The following is a 16,283-nucleotide window of genomic DNA, read 5'->3' as shown; positions in this document are numbered from 1 at the left end:
CCTACTAATGGATAATCATAGCTTTCTCGGAAACTTCCAATATCTCTACAAATTGATAGCTTCAATGACCATCCATTGGTAGGGGCACAACGTTTAAGTATTTTTCGATTATTGTAAACGTTCTTAGGAGTCACACAAAAGAACCTAAATTAAGAGGTGGAAATAGGTGCGTGTCCAGTCATATTTCATGTAAAATAAATCCAGTAGGATGGGCAGGCACTTTTAAATTTTTTAAATATGTTGACCGTCCAGATTGGTGATAAATTTTCAAAACCGCGGTAAATGAAAAAACAAATTTTTAGGGAAGGGCAAATTTGGAAATGTATCTTCTACCAATGTAATAAAGTATGATAAAAATTGTTGCCTTAAAAACTATAAAATATGAAATTGGACTATTATAAAGGGACACAGAAGGAGTGCTATGGATAATTTTAACCCAGCCCTAAAAATAATAATAATAATAATAATTTATTAATATTAGCCCATTCAAATAAGCCCAAGTCAATTAAGTCACAATATTAAAAAGGGATAATTTCACTTACCTATCCTGAGATTAGGCGTAATTATAGGCAGTACCCCTAACGTTTCAAATATTACAGTAACCTCCCTCAAGATTTACTCCGGCATAACACTTTGCCCCTTCTGATTACAGTCAACGCCGGTCAAGGATCGTTTTTTGCTGATATCATCCTTTTTAAAGGTGAAATATCACATTTACCCTTACAAAGATTGCAAAGACATTTATTCCCTCATTTTTAATTGAAAATTACGAATTAACCTAATAATAAGGGGAAAAAATTGTACTCTCTCTGATTCCTCTCTCTCTCTAAACTTTGACCGACCTTGAATGGTGGTTCATCGTCCCACTAGTGTATGGTGCGCTTGATCACCGGCACTACCTCACCGAAAGACTGCTTGGAATTCGCTCCCCTCTCCATCGCCAATTTCAGATCAATGGTCTTCGTCGAGGGCTGCAATCACAGCCGTTTAATCTCTTGGATCCACACTTGGACCGTCACTGATGGGATAATCACCCAAGTCAGCGAGCTATGAATAACCCACCAGCAATGAGCAACAATGTGCTCAGTTGACGGCGAGCAAGGATGTCAGTGACGCGGCGGCGGTGAGGTTTGAATGGCAAACAAAAATGACGAAACGACTTACCGATGCTTACCGGCGTGAAGTCTCGACGGCGAGCAAGCAGCGAGGAACGAAACGGCGGTGACAATGGAGGACTGATCTACGGTCAGTGAGCATAATGGATGTAGAAAGAGAGAGTGAGCCCGGTGACGCAAGACACCTCTGATCCGGTGATGAAGCGAACTGAAACGGCGGTGGTGATGCATGATCTCAACAGCGATACCGACCATCGGTGGACGCTGTCGTTGAACCAGTGGCGGCGGTAACTTGTTGGTGAGGACTGCGACAAGCTTGGTTTTTTAGTTCTGTTATTCAATCTTATGTTTGTCTAACTCTCGAATGACGCACATGTGTTGTTTGATGAAATGCTTCATTGGAATGTTGTTACTTGCACCACCGTAATCTCTGCATTTACAGATCTCGTCTAAATCCGATTCCCTTTGTTGAGATTGCATATACATATATATATATATACACACACACACAATTACCATATATGTATAAAACTATATATGCGTTTTATGGTGATAGAAGTGTATGAGGTGAGATGTGATGGTATCAGTAGTGGCTATGGTGATGCAGAGGTGGTCCGTTGTGACGAAAATGGAGGAAGTGTTGGGGTTTCAGAGTACAGATAAATAAGTAGGCAGACTAATGGATTCAACAATTGTGTTGTTCAGGTCTTGGATTGAAGGCTCATATGGATGGGATCAGGTCTGGGAAAATTGAAAATTTTGTTCCCTAGTTCGTTTTTTTTTTTTTTTTTTTTCCTTTGCGTCACCATTTTTTTCAAGTAGGGGTAGAATGGGTACTTTGTTAAAGGTTTTTTTATTAATAAAATTAATTTAATAATCGAGGGTAGTTTAGTCATTTAACATGGGGTTTCTATTGGAACTGACCTCAGTCACATTAGAGGGAGGTTACTGTAATATTTGAAATGTTAAGGGTATCGCCTGTAATTACGCTTAATTTCAGGAGAGGTAAGTGAAATTATCCCTACTAAAAATAAAGGTTCTGGTCAAATAAGCCCAAGCCAGTTAAGTCACAATACTAAAATAAAGGCCCAAGCCAATTAAGCTCAAGCCAAACAAGCCCTAATAAAAAACTTTACTTAAAAAATTATGTTATTAAAATTATATTTAATTTTAGCCCACACAATTTCTGAATCAGCCTTGATCATGGATTAAGACAATTTAACAATTTCTCGTCAGTAGTGTCGGTGTGACTCTTATCCATAGTACCAACTTTTGCATACTGATATTTAAACATGACAGATAAACCATATAACAAGAAGACCAAGTATCATTTTCCTATTATGAAAGGAAAATGAAGTGTTAACTACTTGTGATGGAGAGAGAGAGAGAGTACGAATTCAGACTTTTCAAACATTTCATTTCCACTAGGAAAAAAAAAAAAAAAACAAAAAAAAAACCTTTCATTTCCACTATTAAAGTCTTTGTAGATTAAAAATTCTACGACACATATGCACCCTTCAAAAATTAAAGCTCACCTAGTACCCAAAAAAACAATTAAAGCTCTCACCAGTTTATCCAAAAAAACAAAAAAATTAAAGCTCACTTGTAGCTCCTGCATTGTCGTCAAAGTCTTTGAATTTGAGACTGGCGGGTCCCAATCCGATAACTTGATTAATATTTTGTAAATAAATTTATATTCCATAATTCAGATTGATAAGGATTTTATTATAATTATATCAAAAAAAACAACGACAAACAATAATTGGAATAAAATTGATAGAAAACGAGAGATAAATAAAATATAAAAATAATAATAAGACAAATAAAGAGAAGGAAGAAGAAAATAAGTACATAATATTTACCCCAAAAAAAAAAAAGTAAATAATGATAAAACTATTTTCATAATATATATTATTTATACATGATCAAATTCTGATATATAATATATTATGTTGAATTGAATAATTATCGAATCAAATTGATCAAAATATTTATTCAATTTGTTTAGTTAATGAAATTTTCGTTTCAAAACGTTAATGAGTTATCGAATTAAACAATTCAAAACTATTGAAACAAATTTGGATAAAAATCTGATCCATTAACACATTATTCATAAAGTTCTATTAGCTTATTTTCTCATTGAATTTAAATTCCATATATATATAATGAAGCGATTGTCCTTATAAACTACTATTGAAACATTTCATTTCCACTACAAAGTCTTTGTAGATTAAAAAAATCTTAGCTAACGACACATATGTACCCTTCAAAAATTAAAGCTCACCTAATTACTGAAAAAAAACAATTAAAGCTCTCACCTATTCATCCAAAAAAGAAAACAATTAAATATCACCGATTGACCACTCCTACATTAACGTCAAACTGTTTGGATTTGAGACTGGTTTAGTCCCAGTCCGATAACATGATGAATATTTTGTAACTAAATTCATATTCGGTAATTTGAATTGATAAGTATTTTATTATTACTATATCAAAAAAGAATGAAAAACAATAATTAAAATAAAATTGATGGAAAACGATAGATAAATAAAATATAATAATAATAATAAGAAAAATAAATAGAAGGAAGAATAAAATAAGTAAATAATATTTACCCAAAACAAAAGTAAATAATGATAAGACTATTTTCAAAATATATAATGTTTATATATGATCAAATTAGATTACATATGTTTAACGTAATATAATATAATTTATTATGTCGAATCCAATAATTATCGAATCAAATTGATCATAATCTATATTCGATTTATTTAGTTAATGAAATTTTCGTTTTAGAATGTTAAAGAGTTATCAAATTAAACAATTCAAAGTTATTGAATCAAATTTGAATAAAAATCTGACCCATTAACACATTTAGCTTATTTTCTCATTGAATTTAAATTCCATATATATAATGAAGCAATTGTCCTTATAAACTACTATTGAATTATGATGATATCATAAAAATATATTATACTAAGTCAAATTTTAAATCTTCTAAAAACTATCTTCCGTTTTCAAAATTGAAATTTTAAAATTGTGTTTTTAAAACTGAATTGAGCAAGCTCGATAATTCTTGCCACTCACTTTAAGTCTATGGTCCATTGGTGAAAGGATGATAATAAAAAATGGGATTATTATATAAAAATGGTATTAGTGACTTATATTTATTATTTGATGTAGTTAAAGTCTCATAATTTTAAAAAAATAAAGTTAACTACAATGTTGGCATGAACATGAAAAAATACCGTTCATTTGTTAAAAGGTACCACTTTTAGGCATATATGTACCACTTTTGTTTTGAGCATAGAAGTACCACTTTTATGCACATAGGTACCATTTTTTTGTGCACATAAGTATCACTTTTTGCATACGCATCTACCATTTTTTTGTGCAGTACAAAAGTGTTACCTGTGTGCACAAAAAGTGGTACCTATGTGTCTAAAAGTGATACGTACCTTTTGACAAATGAACAGTATTTTTCTATATTCACGTCAGCATTTTGGTCAACTTAATTTTTTCGAACTTATGAGATTTTGACTTAATCAAATGGTAAATATAGGTCATTAATACCATTTATTTATAATAGTCCTTCAAAAGATCTAGTTCTGGCACCATTAATTGATGACGCACTATTGTGATGTCATAATTGATGACATCATTCATAAAGTCACTCATATCGTATTAAGTCACACGATTCTTCTAAACTGGTGGCACCATTAATTAATGATATCATTCATGAAATCACTCATACTATACTAAGTCACATAATTCTTCTAAACCCATGTCACTTTCACTTTTAATTCTGTTACTTTCGTTCTCACACTTTACATATTTGGATTTTATTTTTATTATTATTTTTTTTTAGTATGCCTATTGCCGCTTTTGTACTCCACTCTCACTCTTTTGTCTCTTTGTTTACGCGGGTGTGTGTGTGTGTGAGACCCGATCCTCTTTTGTCTCTTACCACGTTTGAGGACATTTTGTACATTATTAAATAATATAAATCTTATACATACACCCACTTTACTCCTTTGAATATTTGAACTCTTACTAAGTTACTATCTATTTTAGAAAGTAGAAGAACTACTGTTAGGCCACTCTTGGAATCTATATATAGACGAGTTTCCCTTCAACTTATTCAGATTCAACTTTTTTCTCAGGCCGCTGCAAAGACAGGTAAATCTCTCTGTTCCCCCTTCTGGATTTGTAGAGGCTCCCTCAAAGTGATTAACACTGGTCAATTTCTATTAGCTTCACGATAGCCTTTCTTAATTTGATCTCTTTGCATTATATAATACTCTTTTTATATTGTTATTGTGATGATAAACCATGAGAATCAACCCACATACACATATATTATGTCTTACCCATCTTCATCTTGTGCTAATTGAAAGACATGCAGTCCTACGTCATCATCCATGGAGCTCTCGGCCGGCATACTCCAATCACTTATTCAAATAAGAGAGATGGCGAGAAAGAAAAGAAAGAGAGGAACAATTTGTCATACATATAAAAAACTATTTATCATATATATTAAAAAAAAAAAAATTATGTAACTGCTACCTATGTTTTATATTTTTTATTAGTATTCATATTATACCGATACTATATATATATACATATTCTTACGATTTGCTTTTTTTTTTTTTATGCCTAATTTTTAAATCTTCATGTGAATAATCATCTACTTCAAAATTTATTTATTTATTTTTTTTCTGGTTGAGACTCACACACTGTCTCCACTGAAATTCGAATCCCTGACCTCCCTTTAGAAAGTAGAAATCTTGTACCGCTAGGCCATAGGCCCGTTGGTTACTTCAAAAGTTTAAACTGATAAAAGAGAATGCAACTTTAATACTTATATCTTTTGACTTATATTTGGTTAATGATACCTCGGTTTCTTTCTATTAACAGAGAGGACTGTCTGCAAGGATGTTGAGAAATGAATATGTGCATTGCTTTCCAATCTGTTTTTGTCTTCTATTCCTTACCTTGATAGGTCTTGTAGCTGCAAATGGAGATCTAAAAAAGGTGCATGTCACTACTTACATAGCTTCTCTTCCTTAATTTATAGTTTTAGCATTCGATCTCATTATCATTGCAAATATTATACATATGTATATAATCACATATTCAACTTGCGGGAATTTTACATTGTTTTCTTGAAAGATCGTCCACTTGAGGAGGAATCTTTGTTTCAGTCACACATTGATGTCCTCTCAATCTTGAAGGGAAGGTTGATTAATTAATTAAAACGTTAATTCTCTTGATTGTTGATTGTATGTATATTGTATATATACGTTGGTTCCAATGTATATACGTGCATAAATAACGTGTTCATTTTTAAACAGTGATGCTGATGCTAAGGAGTCCCATGTATATAGCTACACGAAAATCTTCAATGCATTTGCTGCAAAACTATCTGGAGACGAAGCCAAAAAGTTGTATGGTAAGTGTAACTTGTTAAATATTATTTTTTTCAAATGTTTAATTATTACTTTATAATTATATATGTCTAAAAATGAATGTCTAGGCACGGATGAGGTTTATGCTGTTTTCAAAAATCAATATCGAAAGCTACTTACAACTCGATCGTGGGACTTCCTTGGTTTTCCTCAAACAGTAAGAAGCAATTCGAAAAAGGAGAGGGACATAATTATTGGTGTACTAGATTCAGGTTAGAAATGTGTATTCAATTTAATGAATTTTTTTTTGAAAACTAATAATGTGCGTACGTGCCCTGGTCAGGTATCAGTCCAAATTCAGAAAGCTTTAAGGACGATGGATTGGGTCCTCCACCAGGGAGATGGAAAGGAAGTTGTGGCCCCTTTGTTAATTTTGTAGGATGCAACAAGTATAATATTCAAATCCTTAATTATATATTTCATTAACTTTAAAGGACCACTAATCATGTTATTAATTTGTAGTGTTGGTGTTATGTTATAGCAAGCTTATAGGAGCCAAATACTTCAAGGCAGACAAGAAACTCGTACCTGGGGAGATATTGTCACCGGTAGATGTGAACGGCCACGGGACTCATGTATCATCAACAGCTGTGGGACGTCTTGTAGCAAATGCAAGCGTATATGGACTTGGTAGAGGGACTGCGCGCGGAGCAGTGCCGTCGGCGAGGTTGGCTTTGTACAAGGTGTGCTGGGGTAGAGGCGAAGAGGGTGGTTGTGCAGAGATGGACTTTCTTGCGGCCGTTGAAGCCGCTATCAGTGATGGTGTTGATATACTGTCAATGTCTCTTGGTTTTCAATCAAAAGATTTCTTGGACGTTGTAGGAGTGGAAATGATGGACCAACTCCCGGTACCGTCGAAAACCATGCACCCTGGATTTTAACTGTGGCAGCTACTGGTATTGATCGCCAATTCAGGAGCAAAGTTGTGTTAGGCAATGGCAAAACCACTTCAGTAAGTATTATTTGCTAGCTTTGTTATACATACGTTTAATTACTAATTAACTCAACGAATCGCTGTCTTAATCATATGGTGAAGTAACTGTAATTAATACATCTACATACGTACAATATTAATGCAGGGAAGGGGAGTAAACACATTCAACCCAAAGCGAAAATTGTACCCACTTGTTAGCGGGGCAGATGCAGCCAAAGCATCTGCGAGCAAGGAAAATGCAAGGTTATATATTCTACTTTTGTGCATGCGTTAATTATATATATATATATATAGTACGTGTTTAATTAAAGAAGGCCTTATTAAAACTTAACTTGTGGGCGTTTTTGTTATATACAGTTATTGTATTGAAAACTCAATTGATCCTGTCAAGGTGAAAGGAAAAATTGTCTTGTGCAATTTATCGTCGGAACTAGCTGATTCTTATATCAAAAGCATTGGAGGGATCGGCACTATCTTCAATACTGATAATCTTATCGCTGACCCAATTTACATGGCACCAGCAACCGCAGTGAATTCCATCGAAGTTGAACCCATTAATGACTATTATATACACTCTCAAAGGTAGCTATATTACGACTATATTTCTAGGCCACTGCTATATACAATATTACAATATTTATGACGAAATTAAAATGTTTCATTATTTAATAGAAGAAGGAATGATTGGGTTTTTATGTGTTTCAGATCTCCATCAGCAGTGATATAAATCACAAGAAGTTAAAATCCCAGCTCCATTTATGTATTTTTTCTCATCTCGGGGTCCAAGTCCAGGATCAGAATATATTCTCAAGGTGTGTGCGTGTGTTTGTTTGTTTGTGTTAATTACAAGGGTTTGCACCTTCTTCCATAAACCAAATATTATCATAAAATAAGGCCTCCCCAACACATATGAACTTGCTGCTTTGATGTGTAATGGAACAGCCTGATGTTGCAGCACCTGGTGTTGGCATCTTGGCAGCATACACCCCTTTGGCAACACTTACTGGACGTAAAGGTGATACCCAATATTCGAAATTCACATTCAAGACAGGGACTTCCATGACATGTCCACATGTAAGTGGAGTCGCTGCCTATGTAAAGTCATTCCATCTAAATTGGTCTCTGACTGCAATAAAATCTGTTATAATGACAATCGGTAAGAGCAAACAATTTTCTCGAGTTTTCAAGTAGTTAAAGAAAAATTACTTAAAATTTACCTTCCCAAAAAAAATAAGAGAGAGAGATTTACCTACAATAAGGTTTATATTATAGTATGATCCTTTGTATCAAAATAACTTAAAGAAGAACTACTTGCAATAAAGATTTAAGTTATATTTATGATATATTTTGCATGTATAGTTAACTTTCATGCATTCCCTTACATTTCCTTGAAATATTTTGTTTGTCAAAGCAACACCTTTGACAGTGGCTAGTGATGTTGAATTCGCCTCCAAATGAACCCAACCAAAGCAGTGGACCCCAGCCTAGTCTACGACATTAATGATTACACGGACTACATTCATTTCTATGCCGAGAGGGCTATAGTGGATCCATCCTTAACTGCCTATTCCGTCCAATTCGGATCGATTGCTCGAAATTACTTCCTCCAATAAGCCATGACAGTCTCAACCATCCCACTATGCAAACTTCACTTGAAAAACTCTCAACGCCCGACCACATTCATTTTTCAAAGGACAGTCACTAATGTTGGCCCTTCTCCATCTATTTACAATGCCACCATTACAGCACCCAAAGGAGTGCAGATCCTTGTCACGCCTATAAGTCTCTCCTTCTCTCGTGCCTCAAAGAAGCAAAACTTCACGGTTGTGGTCAAGGCGCAACCCATGTCTAACAGTGGAACAATAATTTCAGCTTCGCTCGTATGGAAAAGCTCTAAACACGTTGTCAGGAGTCTAATTGTTATTTATCAATGAGAAGATTGACCAGCCCTTGCCCGACCATCAATGATTTAGTGTTGTGAAAATGCATAAAAGAATAAAGGATGAAGGGCATGAACAAAAATAAAAATGGAGGATAATCCAATGTGATTTAGTAGTACTGTGTGTGTGTCTGTTTGTATATATATGTGTGTATTGCAACTCATGTGAATGGTAAAGCTGAGATCGATGTAAGGATTGTTTGAGTAACATTATTCTTAAGTTGCATCAAGAGTAATGCTAGAATTCGGAAAATCTTTTTCCCGTGATGCATCATGAATATTTATTGCCAATTCATCTAATTTATCACATTACATGGATTTTATTTTATTAAGGATTCCCTCCATCAAAAAATTCCATTCTGGAATTGACTATTTCCTTATTTTCAAGGCGTGTGTCTACTGTATAGTATGTAAAGTTTTTGAAAATTCTAATATTGGTGTCTAATCACCCAAAAAAAAAACCGACACTACGTGTCAATGCTAGATTGGTCCAAGTAGCGCACAGTCTCCTTTCCCATTCTTCGTTTCAGCTTTACTCTCTCATCTATCTCTTTCAATCCCTCTCATCTCTTTGCGGAGAATCGACAGATGGCCTCCAGTGTCTAACAAAGTAGAACTGTACTCTGAGCGGTGGCCACAGACAACAGAACGGTGGGCAAGGTCGGAGGTGAAGCGGTAGGACTGAATCGGGAGTTTCCGGCAAAACAGAAAGCAAATCGATGAACAGTGATAGAGGAGGACCTCGGCTGAAGTAGATGGAGGAGGACCTCTGAGGATGATCTGACCGGCGAGGGGACTTCAGTGGTGGCGCTAAAATGGCGGCGACAAACAAGGATCTGAGCCGCGGTGGTGGACAACGGTGAATACGCCGGGACGTCGGCGGTGGTAACTAGAATCCGATTCATAGGACGGCTGATGACGATGCCGAAAGAGCCGTTTCCGGCCAGGTCAGCATCTTTGATGACCTGAATTTCATCTAAGACGGCGGACAGAGAGTTGCGGCACCTAGATCTGACCCACACCACTGAAGTTGGCTGGTGGGCCGGTGGCTGTTGGTGACTGCTCGGTCAACGGCGAGCACGGGATGTCAGAGGGAGAGAGAAGGAGCATCGGGTTCAACTAAAAAAAAATAAAAAATTCAACACGTTGGACAGCCACCCACGTACAACAATCGGGACGTATAGTGTAGCACCGCTCTATTAATCATTTTCCTTTTCCTTGTATTAAATGGTAGAAAAGCAATAAATTGGAAATCTTTATATTATTTGATATCAGTGACAGTTTAGCGGTGCATAAAAGAACCGGAACCATGGAACTGGAACCGTGAGAATTGGAATCATTTTTTTTCATTTCTCACGGTTCCGGTTCCGATTCCGAATTTAGGAACCGTGTACATACAGTTCCGATTCCACCCCGTGGGAACCGGTAAAAACCGGAACCGCATATATATATATATATATATATATATATATTATATTTAATTTTATAATAACAAAGAAGTAAATATAAGGTTGCTAGGCTGGAGTCGCTGGGCAACAGACACATAAAAAAATCTTTTACCCTAAATCTCTCACTAGCTCAGGCTGGAGTCGCTGGACGCATGGACAAGCAGTCAAGCACATTGAATTGTCCTATTGTTGCTTTGAAGCATTTAAACTGCTTGCAAAGAACTACTTGGATCTCGAATCACACCATTTGTTTGCAACTATTGGAAATTTGTTGGAGAACAATATTACTCCGGCTAACGTTGCTCCGGCTGATGTTGCTGAGAATTTGATGCCCAAGTCTTCTGAGGATGATACTGAAACTTGCCTGAAGAATTTGATTGAGGCTTTGGAGAAGGCGAAGGAGGAAGTAAGGTTGAAAGCTAAGGAAGAAGAGAGACTAAAGGCTGAGAAGGAACAGAAAGAGAAAGAGTCTACTGAACAAGTGAAAAAGAAGAAAGCTTCAGTTGAAGAAGTGAAAGAAAATGGGGTGATGACTACTTAGAGCTAATTTGAAAAAAAAAAAAAAAAAAAAAAAAATAACACCTAACAGTTAACGGTTCTGGTTTCGGTTCCGTTTTCAAGGAACCGTAATGAATAGTTCCTGTTCCGGTTCCGACCGGAACCGTGAGAACCGGAACCGTGTGCACCCCTTATTGACAGACCTTGTTCTTGAAAATATCTAAAATATATGGTAAGTTGAAAGGGGGAAAATCAGCTCCAGTCGCACAGTGCACAATTTCCTCTATTTTGGAATGAGTGGAGGACAAATGGCCACATCACTTAAAAAAATGGGTTAAAAAAAAAGTAACTGCACACTATTGAAGTTGTATTAAATGTGCGTAATAATATTGTATATTTGTATAATAATACCGTATAGGTTATATTTATACGGCATATTGTCCATTTTGCCCTACTTATTGTATGGAATTGTCCATTTAGCCCTTAGCCCTTACTTTACAGAATTTATAAAGAATGCAAAGAAGAGAAAGAAGGAAGAAGGTCTGTGTGGGAAGAAGGTGCTTTGTTACGTGAAGAAGGTCTGTGTGGGTCTGCGAAGAAGAAAAAAGGAAGAAGGTCCCGTGTTGGCCTTTTTTTAGTTGAAGAAAATCGTAACCTCTCTTGTACGTCTGACGCTTGGGTCTGCGAAGAGAACCATCGCTACATTAAAGAAAACCCTAACCTTTTTTTTGAAATAGAAGCCGGAAGCAGTGATTGTTCTGTGAATGAACCCAAATTTTGGTTGCTAAACCTAAGCAGGTTCGAATAGTAATTTTCAGATTTGATTTTGAAAGGAATCGTCTTAGTTCCATAAGAACTAAATGGCAGAAACAAATATACTTAGAATATATAGACACATTTTTGGTAAGAAACCCTAACCTCTCTTTCCAAATAGAATCCGGAAGCTGCGATTGTTTTGTGAATGAACCCAAAATTTGGTTGCTAAACCTAAGTAGGTATGAATGATAATTCTCAGATTTGATTTTGAAGGGAATCGTCTTATTTCCATAAGAAACAAATATAATTAGTAAGAATATATAGCACATTTTTGGTAAGAAACCCAGAGTGTTACAATATTAAGAAAATGTTTGGTCGTTGGGCTTGTATCGCAACGTTTTCCTAAGTTGCATCCCAAATTCTTCCTAATAAGCATCCCAAATTCCTCCTTATCTGCATTCCAATATTTTTGTAAAGTGAGTCACAACATTTCCTAATGTACATCCTAACATTTTCGTAATATAAATCCCAAAATATTTGTAAATTATAACCTAACATTTTCCTCTGAAGAAAACCCTAACCTCTGTTCTGCATCTGAGGCTTGGGTCTGTGAGGAGAACCATCGTTACATTGAAGAAAACCCAAACCTCTCTTGCTCTTTCTTTGATTGAAGAAAACCGAAGCCTCTGTCTTGCCTTTTCTTTGTCATTCCTTTTTGGTGATTAAAGAGAACCCCATAATCGATCGCCCTAAAAATCCACAAAGTGCAGAAGTTATTTATTGTTGATTTGGAGTCCAACTTTCATCAATAGTAAGCAGATGTTCCAAAAGTCTAAAGTTCTGTAGTTGGGTGCATGTGAATTAGCCATTTTTAGTTTAATAATGCTGCCTAATGTGTTGAGCATAATAGATGAGGTGCCTGATGTTTGCATTCACATGTGTGCAATAACATACATATGACATTATAAATCGTAAATGTATTTGATTTCATAATTTTTTAGTGATTAAATTGTTTATCTTCGCTGCAGTTGAGTTTTGAGCATAATTTGCTTTGGTCTTCCTTAGTGATGATCTTATTTATATTTAAAATTTGTCACATGTATATGATTATAATGTTAGTATCTATAAATTTGGTTTATGGTGATATAATTTCTATCCACTTAACTTATGTTGCATACACAATTTCGTTTTTGTGTATTTTCTGGTTGACAAATTAGGCAGAAGAGCCAGTATGCCTTGATTTGTTAATATTACCTATGTAATATGCCTTCCTAGAGAAAAAGACTATATTTATATCATATACTCCGTATAGTTTGCTGTGTAGTAGGAGTATTAGTTTTGAAGTGGCTTGTTTTAGGGAGTAAGAAAGTACAGGTTTGTCAAATAATCCATTATTTATGTTTGGCTAATATCTTTCACAATAATTATCTTCATATTAGTCAATCAGCCTCCAAATACACAACACTTGTCTAAAATCTTGTTATTTGTACATATGTAGGTTGATGAAACTTCATGGTTTGACAGAATGTGTAATAGTGATATTTGTATTTTTTAATTTTGGATTGAAAGGAAATGTTTATGTTGGACATGTTTCAGCAGTTTAATTTCAAAATACTGATGCATTGTGTTATATAAGTGGCAGTTAACATATTGTTGGTATGTAGGAAGCAATGTACGTTAGTAATCTCTGTCTGTCATATCTAATTGTGGCTTAAACTGAATTTAGGTTTACAAATGGGTAGGTTGAAGACTGTAGAGCGTAACAAAGGGAAAGTGTGATGTTTCCGATTTTAGTCATTTTTCATTTTTCCGGAATTTCACTGATGCAAGGGTATTTCTGTCTTTTTAAGTTTTGCGTGCGGGATTGTGGTTGGGTACAATTGTATTTCATACATTTTAAATTAAATGGATCATGTAGCATTTAAGTGGTGATGCATATACATGTGTATATGGTGTAAATTGCAAGTAAAAGAAAAAGGGTAGTGGCGGGACCCACCACTAAACCAAATATGGTCTAGAGACCACATTTTTGGGTCTCTCATTTCTCTCTTCCCGTCATTTTCTCTCTTCTTCTCTTTCTTCTTCATTTTCTTTTTCATTTTTGCACCAACTTTGAATCAAGATAACTTTTTCAATACTTGGTAGATTTGAGTGTCGTTTGAGGCAAAACGAAGCCCACGATGAGCTCTACGCTTGAGTACCATCAATTTTAGCTTTGGGTCTTCCCAGGGATTTCAAAATTCTTGATCATTTTAGGGGCTTTGCTCAATTTGAGGTAGGGTCTTCCTAATTCACATTATTCATGCACCTTTATGAGTTAATCTACACGAATTGTGTTGTAGCATGCTTAATTGTGTTAATTGTAGCCTAAATTGTCCTGATTGTATATATGTGAATATGTGAAGACTTGCCTTGATTGTATAATATGAAAAGCATGCTTATATTGTAAGTTAGGCCTATTGTATTGTTCACATGCTATGAATGGTGTAGGATAGCATGCCCTACTGTATTTTGTGACAATCCATTATTGTTTAAATATTAAAAGTATGAGAACATGCTTACTTGTGTTGTGTCAAATTCCTCATTTTCATAGTTTTGAGATCATGAGACATGCATGTACACCATTGGGTTGCATGAAGGGAAGAAATTGTTTTTGAAATGAAAATGGGGAGTTTTGGGAAAGAATGTTTTGATGAAAGTGTTTTGGAAAACCCAGTCGCCGCGAGGGTACCAAAGGGCCGGAGGTTAATATAGCCTAGAGGGGACTAGGGAGTCGCCCTAGCGTGGTTGAGCTAGCTAGGCCCCATAATAATGCCGCGGGGGTACCAAGGGTCAGGGACACTAACCAATCCTCCTCTCGCGTCACTGCGGGGTCACCAAAGGGTGGGCTGTATTAACAATTTGAAAGTGATGATTAAATTGTGAAAATGGGGAGTGACATCGGCATGCATTACATCTTCATTGCATTTTATTAATTATGTAGAGATTGGTAACCATGTTGTATTTTTCCCTACATTGTATAACCCCGACTCCTATTGGCCTATTCTTTGTTTTGGATTCATGGGGTCTCATGAGGTGCGTCTTAGGCGCCACCTACTGAGCAAATTGCTCACCCCACCATACTTATATTTTTTTTTCAGGTCATGGCAAGGAAATGGCGGATGAAAATCCTCCGCAAGCTTGAAAGTTGTTAGAAGATGATTTTTTTTGCTATTTTGTATTTGGCCATTTCATGTATAATCATAGTTTTAGGGAATGTAAATAAGTTTGTAATTATGGTCATTGGATAATGTAATTAAGTTTTATTCACTCAAAACCCTTTATTGTATTTTAGTGACGTGTGGCAAATTTTACGTTGTTGAAATTTTAATTTAGTGTTGAAATGTATGTAAACGTGTACGTGAGTTTAGTGGCGTGGGTGGTTAATTACATATGGCTTCCCAAACGTCGACCGGTATCTTGTCAGTGGGTCATTTTTGGCATACGTTCCAAACCAGTCGACGTATGGCTTCCTATACGTCGACCGGTATCACGTTCCAAACCAGTCGACGTATGGCTTCCCATACGTCGACCGGTATCTCGACAGTGGGCATTACCACTGTTCGTAACCCAAATCAGTCTACGTATGATGCACGTCACATATGTAATTACTATTTAAGTTCTTAAATTACATTTTGGCACCCAATTTATGTTACAAGTATTTATTTTATGACTCAATAAAATGCAATATTTATATTATAACCACCAAAAAGACCATGTTGCCCAGGACTTTATTTTATTTATTATGTGATACAAGTAAAAGACATTTATGTCCTTTGGGTCTCAAACCATGTGAATTGTAATGAATTACCATCTTGCCCTTTTTAGACGTTAATGTTTAAATTTAACGTGAAAAGACCGTATTACCCTCGGGTGGTTTTGGGTCGGGTAAGGACCCGTTTAATGATTCGGATCCATGAGGATCCGGGTCGTTATAGAAAGGGAAAAGGAATATTATACCAGTTCCAAAGAAGAGAAGTAACCCAAAGAGTGGTGAGGTTGGTGAGAGTTCGAGAATGTCGTCTGAGAGCGATTCTAATTATGTGCCATGTGAAGTGGAGGTACATAAAGAGGAATATGAAG

The 16,283-nt window shown here is 35.6% G+C and overlaps 1 pseudogene; it reads left to right on the top strand.

Moving 5' to 3' along the window:
• The first annotated feature begins 1,661 nt into the window (after positions 1-1,661).
• LOC132296397 (subtilisin-like protease SBT4.14) lies at positions 1,662-11,486 on the top strand (annotated as a pseudogene).
• The last annotated feature ends 4,797 nt before the right edge of the window (positions 11,487-16,283 follow it).

The sequence above is a fragment of the Cornus florida genome, unplaced genomic scaffold (genome assembly GCF_030987335.1).
Source record: "Cornus florida cultivar Cherokee Brave unplaced genomic scaffold, ASM3098733v1 CherokeeBrave_3.0.0_Hap2_Chr02, whole genome shotgun sequence".
NCBI classification, from domain to species: domain Eukaryota; kingdom Viridiplantae; phylum Streptophyta; class Magnoliopsida; order Cornales; family Cornaceae; genus Cornus; species Cornus florida.
Note: the sequence above shows the minus strand (reverse complement) of the source record. Positions and strands in the feature narration are given on the sequence as shown.